Source organism: Panulirus ornatus, chromosome 11, assembly GCF_036320965.1.
Source record: "Panulirus ornatus isolate Po-2019 chromosome 11, ASM3632096v1, whole genome shotgun sequence".
Lineage (NCBI taxonomy): Eukaryota > Metazoa > Arthropoda > Malacostraca > Decapoda > Palinuridae > Panulirus > Panulirus ornatus.
Genome location: NC_092234.1, coordinates 19,704,317 through 19,716,560, shown reverse-complemented (window position 1 = coordinate 19,716,560; position 12,244 = coordinate 19,704,317). Strand labels below are relative to the sequence as shown.

General features: G+C 42.7%; 1 protein-coding gene across 1 annotated transcript in view; it reads left to right on the top strand.

Annotated features, from left to right (window-relative positions):
• LOC139751130 (uncharacterized) overlaps window positions 1–12,244 on the top strand; it is a 95,565-nt gene that overhangs the window by 20,074 nt on the left and 63,247 nt on the right. The window lies entirely within an intron of this gene.

Here is a 12,244-nt window from a genome sequence, read left to right as displayed (position 1 = left end):
TTGAAACCATTATTAGCCATTACTCTAATCCTTTCAGCATTTTTGTCCTCTATGAAAGATTTTTCTTGACATAAAGTATGTTGTCTTGCTGGATTTGTATTCATTTTTAGTGTCATTTTGATATACATAAAGGGATTCTTGTATATTTTATTGCTGTATTTTTTATTGTAAAGATATTATAAGCAGTGAAAAGTTTTTATCAAGGATGTAAGGCATGTCTACGAGTGGGAAGAGAGGAAAGTGATTGGTTCTCAGTGAATGTTGGTTTGTAGCAGGGATGCATGATGTCTCCATGGTTGTTTAATTTGTTTATGGATGGGGTTGTTAGGGAGGTGAATGCAAGAGGTTTGGAGAAAGGGGCAAGTATGCAATCTGTTGTGGATGAGAGAGCTTGGGAAGTGAGTCAAGTGTTATTCGCTGATGATACAGTGCTGGTGGCTGATTCGGGTGCTAAGCAGAATTTGGTGACTTGAGTTTGGTAAAATGTGTGAAAGAAGAAAGTTTAGAGTAAATGTGAATAAGAGCAAGGTTATTAGGTACAGTAGGTTTAAGGGACAAGTCAATTGGGAGGTAAGTTTGACTGGAGAAGAACTGGAGGAAGTGAAGAGTTTTAGATATCTGGGAGTGGATTTGGCAGCGGATGGAACCATGGAAACTGAAGTGAATCATTGGGTGGGGGAGGGGGCGAAAGTTCTGGGAGCGTTGAACAATGTGTGGAAATCGAGAACGTTATCTTGGAAAGCAAAAATGGATATGTTTGAAAGGAATAATGGTTCCAACAATGTTGTATGGTTGTGAGGCATGGGATTTAGATATATTTGTGTGGAGGAGGGTGGATGTGCTGGAAATGAGATGTTTGAGGACAATATGTGGTGTGAGGTGGTTTGATCGAGTAAGTAATGAAAGGGTAAGAAAGATGTGTGGTAATAAAAAGAGTGTGGTTGAGAGTGCAGAAGAGGGTGTTTTGAAATGGTTTGGTCAAATGGAGAGAATGAGTGAGGAAAGATTGACCAAGGGGATACATGTGTCAGAGGTGGAGGGAACAAGAAGTGGGAGACCAAATTGGAGATGGAAAGATGGAGCGAAAATGATTTTGAGTGATTGGGGCCTGAACATGCAGGAGAGTGAAAGGCATGCAAGGAATAGAGTGAATTGCAACAATGTGGTATGCTGGGGTGGACGTGCTGTCAGTGGATTGAACCAGGGTATGTGAAGCGTCTGGGGTAAACCTTGGAAAGTTGTGTGGGGCCTGGATGCAGAAAGGGAGCTGTGGTTTCGGTGCATTATACATGACAGCTAGAGACTGAGTGTGAACGAATGTGGCTTTTGTTGTCTTTTCCTCGCGCTACCTCGCACACATGTGGGGGGAGGGGGTTGTCATTTCACGTGTGGCGGGATGGCGATGGGAATGAGTAAGGGCAGACAGGATGAATTATGTACATGTGCATATATGTACATGTCAGTGTGTGTATATGTATGTGTACATTGAGATGTATAGGTATGTATATGTGTGTGTGTGTGTGTGTGGTCGTCGGGAGACAGCGACAAATTATAATGAAATGAAATAAAATATGAATATGAAATATAGATATATTGGTGTGGATTTTTTTATTTATCATACTTAATCATTGTTAACCACGTCAGTGAGGTAGCGCCAGGAAACAGATGAAGAATGGCCCGTCCAATCATGTATATATGAATATATATATATATATATATATATATATATATATATATATATATATATATATATTATATTTTTTTATTATACTTTGTCGCTGTCTCCCGCGTTTGCGAGGTAGCGCAAGGAAACAGACGAAAGAAATGGCCCAACCCCCCCCATACACATGTATATACATACGTCCGCACACGCAAATATACATACCTACACAGCTTTCCATGGTTTACCCCAGACGCTTCACATGCCTTGATTCAATCCACTGACAGCACGTCAACCCCGGTATACCACATCGCTCCAATTCACTCTATTCCTTGCCCTCCTTTCACCCTCCTGCATGTTCAGGCCCCGATCACACAAAATCTTTTTCACTCCATCTTTCCACCTCCAATTTGGTCTCCCTCTTCTCCTCGTTCCCTCCACCTCCGACACATATATCCTCTTGGTCAATCTTTCCTCACTCATTCTCTCCATGTGCCCAAACCACTTCAAAACACCCTCTTCTGCTCTCTCAACCACGCTCTTTTTATTTCCACACATCTCTCTTACCCTTACGTTACTCACTCGATCAAACCACCTCACACCACACATTGTCCTCAAACATCTCATTTCCAGCACATCCATCCTCCTGCGCACAACTCTATCCATAGCCCACGCCTCGCAACCATACAACATTGTTGGAACCACTATTCCTTCAAACATACCCATTTTTGCTTTCCGAGATAATGTTCTCGACTTCCACACATTCTTCAAGGCCCCCAGAATTTTCGCCCCCTCCCCCACCCTATGATCCACTTCCGCTTCCATGGTTCCATCCGCTGCCAGATCCACTCCCAGATATCTAAAACACTTCACTTCCTCCAGTTTTTCTCCATTCAAACTCACCACCCAATTGACTTGACCCTCAACCCTACTGTACCTAATAACCTTGCTCTTATTCACATTTACTCTTAACTTTCTTCTTCCACACACTTTACCAATCTCAGTCACCAGCTTCTGCAGTTTCTCACATGAATCAGCCACCAGCGCTGTATCATCAGCGAACAACAACTGACTCACTTCCCAAGCTCTCTCATCCCCAACAGACTTCATACTTGCCCCTCTTTCCAAAACTCTTGCATTTACCTCCCTAACAACCCCATCCATAAACAAATTAAACAACCATGGAGACATCACACACCCCTGCCACAAACCTACATTCACTGAGAACCAATCACTTTCCTCTCTTCCTACACGTACACATGCCTTACATCCTCGATAAAAACTTTTCACTGCTTCTAACAACTTTCCTCCCACACCATATATTCTTAATACCTTCCACAGAGCATCTCTATCAACTCTATCATATGCCTTCTCCAGATCCATAAATGCTACATACAAATCCATTTGCTTTTCTAAGTATTTCTCACATACATTCTTCAAAGCAAACACCTGATCCACACATCCTCTACCACTTCTGAAACCACACTGCTCTTCCCCAATCTGATGCTCTGTACATGCCTTCACCCTCTCAATCAATACCCTTCCATATATATATATATATATATATATATATATATATATATATATATATATATATATATATATATATATATATATATATATATTTTTTTCATACTATTCGCCATTTCCCGCGATAGCGAGGTAGCGTTAAGAACAGAGGACTGGGCCTTTGAGGGAACATCCTCACTTGGCCCCCTTCTCTGTTCCTTCTTTAGGAAAATGAAAAACGAGAGGGGAGGATTTCCAGCCCCCCGTTCCCTTCCCTTTTAGTCGCCTTCTACGACACGCAGGGAATACGTGGGAAGAATTCTTTCTCCCCTATCCCCAGGGATATATATATATATATATATTTTTTTTTTTTTTTTTTTTTTATACTTTGTCGCTGTCTCCCACGTTTGCGAGGTAGCGCAAGGAAACAGACGAAAGAAATGGCCCAACCCCCCCATACACATGTATATACATACGTCCGCACACGCAAATATACATACCTACACAGCTTTCCATGGTTTACCCCAGACGCTTCACATGCCTTGATTCAATCCACTGACAGCACGTCAAACCCTGTATACCACATCGCTCCAATTCACTCTATTCCTTGCCCTCCTTTCACCCTCCTGCATGTTCAGGCCCCGATCACACAAAATCTTTTTCACTCCATCTTTCCACCTCCAATTTGGTCTCCCTCTTCTCCTCGTTCCCTCCACCTCCGACACATATATCCTCTTGGTCAATCTTTCCTCACTCATTCTCTCCATGTGCCCAAACCATTTCAAAACACCCTCTTCTGCTCTCTCAACCACGCTCTTTTTATTTCCACACATCTCTCTTACCCTTACGTTACTTACTCGATCAAACCACCTCACACCACACATTGTCCTCAAACATCTCATTTCCAGCACATCCATCCTCCTGCGCACAACTCTATCCATAGCCCACGCCTCGCAACCATACAACATTGTTGGAACAATATATATATATATATATATATATATATATATATATATATATATATATATATATATATCCCTGGGGATAGGGGAGATATGGTTGGTAAGGTTATTTAATGTATGTATGACTCATGGTGAGGTGTCTGAGGATTGGCGGAATGCTTGCATAGTGCCATTGTACAAAGGCAAAGGGGATAAGAGTGAGTGCTCAAATTACAGAGGTATAAGTTTGTTGAGTATTCCTGGTAAATTATATGAGAGGGTATTGATTGAGAGGGTGAAGGCATGTACAGAGCATCAGATTGGGGAAGAGCAGTGTGGTTTCAGAAGTGGTAGAGGATGTGTGGATCAGGTGTTTGCTTTGAAGAATGTATGTGAGAAATACTTAGAAAAGCAAATGGATTTGTATGTAGCATTTATGGATCTGGAGAAGGCATATGATAGAGTTGATAGAGATGCTCTGTGGAAGGTATTAATAATATATGGTGTGGGAGGCAAGTTGTTAGAAGCAGTGAAAAGTTTTTATCGAGGATGTAAGGCATGTGTACGTGTAGGAAGAGAGGAAAGTGATTGGTTCTCAGTGAATGTATGTTTGCGGCAGGGGTGTGTGATGTCTCCATGGTTGTTTAATTTGTTTATGGATGGGGTTGTTAGGGAGGTGAATGCAAGAGTTTTGGAAAGAGGGGCAAGTATGAAGTCTGTTGGGGATGAGAGAGCTTGGGAAGTGAGTCAGTTGTTGTTCGCTGATGATACAGCGCTGGTGGCTGATTCATGTGAGAAACTGCAGAAGCTGGTGACTGAGTTTGGTAAAGTGTGTGAAAGAAGAAAGTTAAGAGTAAATGTGAATAAGAGCAAGGTTATTAGGTACAGTAGGGTTGAGGGTCAAGTCAATTGGGAGGTAAGTTTGAATGGAGAAAAACTGGAGGAAGTAAAGTGTTTTAGATATCTGGGAGTGAATCTGGCAGCGGATGGAACCATGGAAGCGGAAGTGGATCATAGGGTGGGGGAGGGGGCGAAAATCCTGGGAGCCTTGAAGAATGTGTGGAAGTTGAGAACATTATCTCGGAAAGCAAAAATGGGTATGTTTGAAGGAATAGTGGTTCCAACAATGTTGTATGGTTGCGAGGCGTGTGCTATGGATAGAGTTGTGTGCAGGGGGATGGATGTGCTGGAAATGAGATGTTTGAGGACAATGTGTGGTGTGAGGTGTTTTGATCAAGTAAGTAACGTAAGGGTAAGAGAGATGTGTGGAAATAAAAAGAGCGTGGTTGAGAGAGCATAAGAGGGTGTTTTGAAATGGTTTGGGCACATGGAGAGAATGAGTGAGGAAAGATTGACCAAGAGGATATATGTGTCGGAGGTGGAGGGAACGATGAGAAGTGGGAGACCAAATTGGAGGTGGAAAGATGGAGTGAAAACGATTTTGTGTGATCGGGGCCTGAACAGGCAGGAGGGTGAAAGGAGGGCAAGGAATAGAGTGAATTGGATCGATGTGGTATACTGGGGTTGATGTGCTGTCAGTGGATTGAATCAGGGCATGTGAAGTGTCTGGGGTAAACCATGGAAAGCTGTGTAGGTATGTATATTTGCGTGTGTGGATGTATGTATATACATGTGTATGGGGGTGGGTTGGGCCATTTTCTTTCGTCTGTTTCTTTGCGCTACCTCGCAAACGCGGGAGACGGCGACAAAGCAAAAAAAAAATATGTATATGAATATATACATATATTTCTCCCCTATCCCTGGGGATAGGGGAGAAAGAATACTTCCAACGCAGTCTTCACGTGTCGTAGAAGGTGAGTAAAGGGGGCGGGAGTGGGGGGATAGAAATCCTCCCCTCCTTGTATTTTAACTTTCTAAAAGGGGAAACAGAAGGAGTCACGCGGAGAGTGCTCATCCTCCTCGAAGGCTCAGATTGGGATGTCTAAATGTGTGTGGATGTAACCAAGATGAGAAGAAAGGAGAGATAGGTAGTATGTTTGAGGAAAGGAACCTGGATGTTTTGGCTCTGAGTGAAATGAAGCTCAAGGGTAAAGGGGAAGAGTGGTTTAGGAATGTCTTGGGAGTAAAGTCAGGAGTTAGTCAGAGGACTAGAGCAAGGGAAGGAGTAGCACTACTGAAACAGGAGTGGTGGGAGTATGTAATAGAGTGTAAGAAAGTAAACTCTAGCTTGATATGGGTAAAACTGAAAGTTGATTGAGAGAGATTGGTGATTATTGGTGCATAAGCACCTGGGCATGAGAAGAAAGATCAGGAGAGGCAAGTGTTTTGGGAGCAGCTGAATGAGTGTGTTAGTGGTTTTGATGCATGAGACAGGGTTATAGTGATGGGTGATTTGAATGCAAAGGTGAGTAATGTGGCAGATGAGGGAATCATTGGTATACATGGGGTGTTTAGTGTTGTAAATGGAAATGAAGATCTTGTAGATTTGTGTGCTGAAAAAGGACTGGCGATTGGGAATACCTGGTTTAAAGACAGAGATATACGTAAGTATACGTATGTAAGTAGGAGAGATGGCCAGAGAGCGTTATTAGGTTACATGTTAATTGATAGGCGAGCAAGAGAGAGACTTTTGGATGTTAATTTGCTGAGAGGTGCAACTGGAGGGATGTGATCATTATCTTTTGGAGGTAGTGAGTGGTGGGATGAAGAAGTAAGATTATTAGTGAAAGAGAAGAAAGAGGCATTTGGATGATTTTTGCAGGGACATAATGCAAATGAGTGGGAGATGTATAAAAGAAAGAGGCAGGAGGTCAAGTGAAAGGTGCAAGAGGTGAAAAAGAGGGCAAATGAGAGTTGGGGTGAGGGAGTATCATTAAATTTTAGGGAGAATAAAAAGATGTTTTGGAAGGAGGTAAATAAAGTGCGTAAGACAAGGGAACAAATGGGAACTTCAGTGAAGGGGGCTAATGGGGAGGTGATAACAAGTAGTGGTGATGTGAGAAGGAGATGGAGTGAGTATTTTGAAGGTTTGTTGAATGTGTTTGATGATAGAGTAGCAGATATAGGGTGTTTTGGTTGAGGTGGTGTGCAAAGTGAGAGGGTTAGGGGAAATGATTTGGTAAACAGAGAAGAGGTGGTAAAAGCTTTGCGTAAGATGAAAGCCGGCAAGGCAGCGGGTTTGGATGGTATTGCAGTGGAATTTATAAAAAAAGGGGGTGACTGTATTGTTGACTGGTTGGTAAGGTTATTTAATGTATATGATTCATGGTGAGGTGCCTGAGGATTGACGGAATGCTTGCATAGTGCCATTGTACAAAGGCAAAGGGGATAAGAGTGAGTGCTCAAATTACAGAGGTATAAGTTTGGTGAGTATTCCTGGTAAATTATATGGGAGGGTATTGATTGAGAGGGTGAAGGCATGTACAGAGCATCAGATTGGGGAAGAGCAGTGTGGTTTCAGAAGTGGTAGAGGATGTGTGGATCAGGCGTTTGCTTTGAAGAATGTATGTGAGAAATACTTAGAAAAGCAAGTGGATTACTATGTAGCATTTATGGATCTGGAGAAGGCATGTGATAGAGTTGATAGACATGCTCTGTGGAAGGTGTTAAGAATATATGGTGTGGGAGGCAAGTTGTTAGAAGCAGTGAATAGGTTTTTATCGAGGATGTAAGGCATGTGTACGTGTAGGGAGAGAGGAAAGTGATTGGTTCTCAGAGAATGTATTTTGCGGCAGGGGTGCTTCATGTCTCCATGGTTGTTTAATTTGTTTATGGATAGGGTTGATAGGGAGGTGAATGCAAGAGTTTTGGAAAGAGGGTCAAGTATGCAGTGTGTTGTGGATGAGAGAGCTTGGGAAGCGAGTCAGTTGTTGTTCGCTGATGATACAGCGCTGGTGGCTGATTCATGTGAGAAACTGCAGAAGCTGGTGACTGAGATTGGTAAAGTGTGTGACAGAAGAAAGTTGAGAGTAAATGTGAATAAGAGCAAGGTTATTGGGTATGGTAGGGTTGAGGGTCAAGTCAATTGGGAGGTGAGTTTGAATGGAGAAAAACTAGAGGAAGTGAAGTGTTTTAGATATCTGGGAGTGGATTTGGCAGCAGATGGAACCATGGAAGCGGAAGTGAATCATAGGGTGGGGAAGGGGGCGAAAATTCTGGGAGCCTTGAAGAATGTGTGAAAGTCGAGAACATTATCTCGGAAAGCAAAAATGGGTATGTTTGAAGGAATAGTGGTTCGAACAATGTTGTATGGTTGCGAGGCGTGGGCTATGGATAGAGTTGTGCGAAGGAGGGTGGATGTGCTGGAAATGAGATGTTTGAGGACAATATGTGGTGTGAGGTGGTTTGATCGAGTAAGTAATAATAGGGTAAGAGAGATGCGTGGTAATAAAAAGAGTGTAGTTGAGAGAGCAGAAGAGGGTGTTTTGAAATGGTTTGGTCACATGGAGAGAATGAGTGAGGAAAGATTGACAAAGAGGATATATGTGTCAGAGGTGGAGGGAACGGGGAGAAGTGGGAGAGCAAATTGGAGGTGGAAAGATGGAGTGAAAAAGATTTTGAGTGATTGGCGCCTGAACATGCAGGAGGGTGAAAGGAGGGCAAGGAATAGTGTGAATTGGAACGATGTGGTATACTGGGGTGGACGTGCTGTCAGTGGAGTGAATCAAGGCATGTGAAGCATCTGGGGTAAACCATGGAAAGTTCTGTGGGGCCTGGATGTGGAAAGGGAGCTGTGGTTTCGGTGCGTTCTTACATGACAGCTAGAGACTGAGTGTGAACGAATGGGCCCTTTGTTGTCTTTTCCTAGCGCTACCTTGCACACATGAAGGGGGATGGACTGTTATTTCATGTGTGGCAAGGTGGCGATGGGAATGAATGAAGTCAGACAGTATGAATTATGTACATGTGTATATATGTATATGTCTGTGTGTGTATATATATGTATACGTTGAGATGTATAGGTATGTATATTTGCGTGTGTGGATGTGTATGTATACGTTGAGATGTATAGGTATGTATATTTGCGTGTGTGGATGTGTATATATATACATGTGTATGTGGGAGGGTTGGGCCATTTCTTTTGTCTGTTTCCTTGCGCTACCTCGGGAGACAGCGACAAAGCAAAATAAATGAATAAATAAATGAATATATATGAAGGAGGTAAATAAAGTGCGTAAGACAAGGGAGCAAATGGGAACTTCAGTGAAGGGGGCTAATGGGGAGGTGATAACAAGTAGTGGTGATGTGAGAAGGAGATGGAGTGAGTATTTCGAAGGTTTGTTGAATGTGTTTGATGATAGAGTGGCAGATATAGGGTGTTTTGGTTGAGGTGGTGTGCAAAGTGAGAGGGTTAGGGAAAATGATTTGGTAAACAGAGAAGAGGTAGTAAAAGCTTTGCGGAAGATGAAAGCCGGCAAGGCAGCGGGTTTGGATGGTATTGCAGTGGAATCTATTAAAAAAGGGGGTGACTGTATTGTTGACTGGTTGGTAAGGTTATTTAATGTATGTATGACTCATGGTGAGGTGCCTGAGGATTGGCGGGATGCGTGCATAGTGCCATTGTACAAACGCAAAGGGGATAAGAGTGAGTGCTCAAATTACAGAGGTATAAGTTTGTTGAGTATTCCTGGTAAATTATATGGGAGAGTATTGATTGAGAGGGTGAAGGCATGTACAGAGCATCAGATTGGGGAAGAGCAGTGTGGTTTCAGAAGTGGTAGAGGATGTGTGGATCAGGTGTTTGCTTTGAAGAATGTATGTGAGAAATACTTAGAAAAGCAAATGGATTTGTATGTAGCATTTATGGATCTGGAGAAGATATATGATAGAGTTGATAGAGATGCTCTGTGGAAGGTATTAAGAATATATGGTGTGGGAGGTAAGTTGTTAGAAGCAGTGAAAAGTTTTTATCTAGGATGTAAGGCATGTGTACGTGTAGGAAGAGAGGAAAGTGATTGGTTCGCAGTGAATGTAGGTTCGCGGCAGGGGTGTGTGATGTCTCCATGGTTGTTTAATTTGTTTATGGATGGGGTTGTTAGGGAGGTGAATGCAAGAGTTCTGGAAAAAGGGGCAAGTATGAAGTCTGTTGTGGATGAGAGAGTTGGGAAGTGAGTCAGTTGTTGTTCGCTGATGATACAGCGCTGGTGGTTGATTCATGTGAGAAACTGCAGAAGCTGGTGACTGAGTTTGGTAAAGTGTGTGAAAGAAGATAGTTAAGAGTAAATGTGAATAAGAGGAAGGTTATTAGGTACAGTAGGGTTGAGGGTCAAGTCAATTGGGAGGTGAGTTTGAATGGAGAAAAACTGGAGGAAGTGAAGTGTTTTAGATATCTAGGAGTGGATCTGGCAGCTGATGGAACCATGGAAGCGGAAGTGGATCATAGGGTGGGGGAGGGGCCGAAAATTCTGGGAGCCTTGAAGAATGTGTGGAAGTCGAGAACATTATCTCGGAAAGCAAAAATGGGTATGTTTGAAGGAATAGTGGTTCCAACAATGTTGTATGGTTGCGAGGCGTGGGCTATGGATAGAGTGGTGCGCAGGAGGATGGATGTGCTGGAAATGAGATGTTTGAGGACAATGTGTGGTGTGAGGTGGTTTGATCGAGTAAGTAATAATAGGGTTAGAGAGATGCGTGGTAATAAAAAGAGTGTAGTTGAGAGAGCAGAAGAGGGTGTTTTGAAATGGTTTGGTCACATGGAGAGAACGAGTGAGGAAAGATTGACAAAGAGGATATATGTGTCAGAGGTGGAGGGAACGGTGAGAAGTGGGAGAGCAAATTGGAGGTGGAAAGATGGAGTGAAAAAGATTTTGAGTGATCGGCGCCTGAACATGCAGGAGGGTGAAAGGAGGGCAAGGAATAGAGTGAATTGGAACGATGTGGTATACTGGGGTCGACGTGCTGTCAGTGGATTGAACCAGGGCATGTGAAGCATCTGGGATAAACCATGGAAAGTTCTGTGGGGCCTGGATGTGGAAAGGGAGCTGTGGTTTCGGTGCGTTCTTACATGACAGCTAGAGACTGAGTGTGAACGAATGGGCCCTTTGTTGTCTTTTCCTAGTGCTACCTTGCACACATGAAGGGGGATGGACTGTTATTTCATGTGTGGCAAGGTGGCGATGGGAATGAATGAAGTCAGACAGTATGAATTATGTACATGTGTATATATGTATATGTCTGTGTGTGTATATATATGTATACGTTGAGATGTATAGGTATGTATATTTGCGTGTGTGGATGTGTATGTATACGTTGAGATGTATAGGTATGTATATTTGCGTGTGTGGATGTGTATGTATATACATGTGTATATGGGTGGGTTGGGCCATTTCTTTTGTCTGTTTCCTTGCGCTACCTCGGGAGACAGCGACAAAGCAAAATAAATGAATAAATAAATGAATATATATGAAGGAGGTAAATAAAGTGCGTAAGACAAGGGAGCAAATGGGAACTTCAGTGAAGGGGGCTAATGGGGAGGTGATAACAAGTAGTGGTGATGTGAGAAGGAGATGGAGTGAGTATTTCGAAGGTTTGTTGAATGTGTTTGATGATAGAGTGGCAGATATAGGGTGTTTTGGTCGAGGTGGTGTGCAAAGTAAGAGGGTTAGGGAAAATGATTTGGTAAACAGAGAAGAGGTAGTTAAAGCTTTGCGGAAGATGAAAGTCGACAAGGCAGCAGGTTTGGATGGTATTGCAGTGGAATCTATTAAAAAAGGGGGTGACTGTATTGTTGACTGGTTGGTAAGGTTATTTAATGTATGTATGACTCATGGTGAGGTGCCTGAGGATTGGCGGGATGCGTGCATAGTGCCATTGTACAAACGCAAAGGGGATAAGAGTGAGTGCTCAAATTACAGAGGTATAAGTTTGTTGAGTATTCCTGGTAAATTATATGGGAGAGTATTGATTGAGAGGGTGAAGGCATGTACAGAGCATCAGATTGGGGAAGAGCAGTGTGGTTTCAGAAGTGGTAGAGGATGTGTGGATCAGGTGTTTGCTTTGAAGAATGTATGTGAGAAATACTTAGAAAAGCAAATGGATTTGTATGTAGCATTTATGGATCTGGAGAAGGTATATGATAGAGTTGATAGAGATGCTCTGTGGAAGGTATTAAGAATATATGGTGTGGGAGGTAAGTTGTTAGAAGAAGTGAAAAGTTTTTATCGAGGATGTAAGG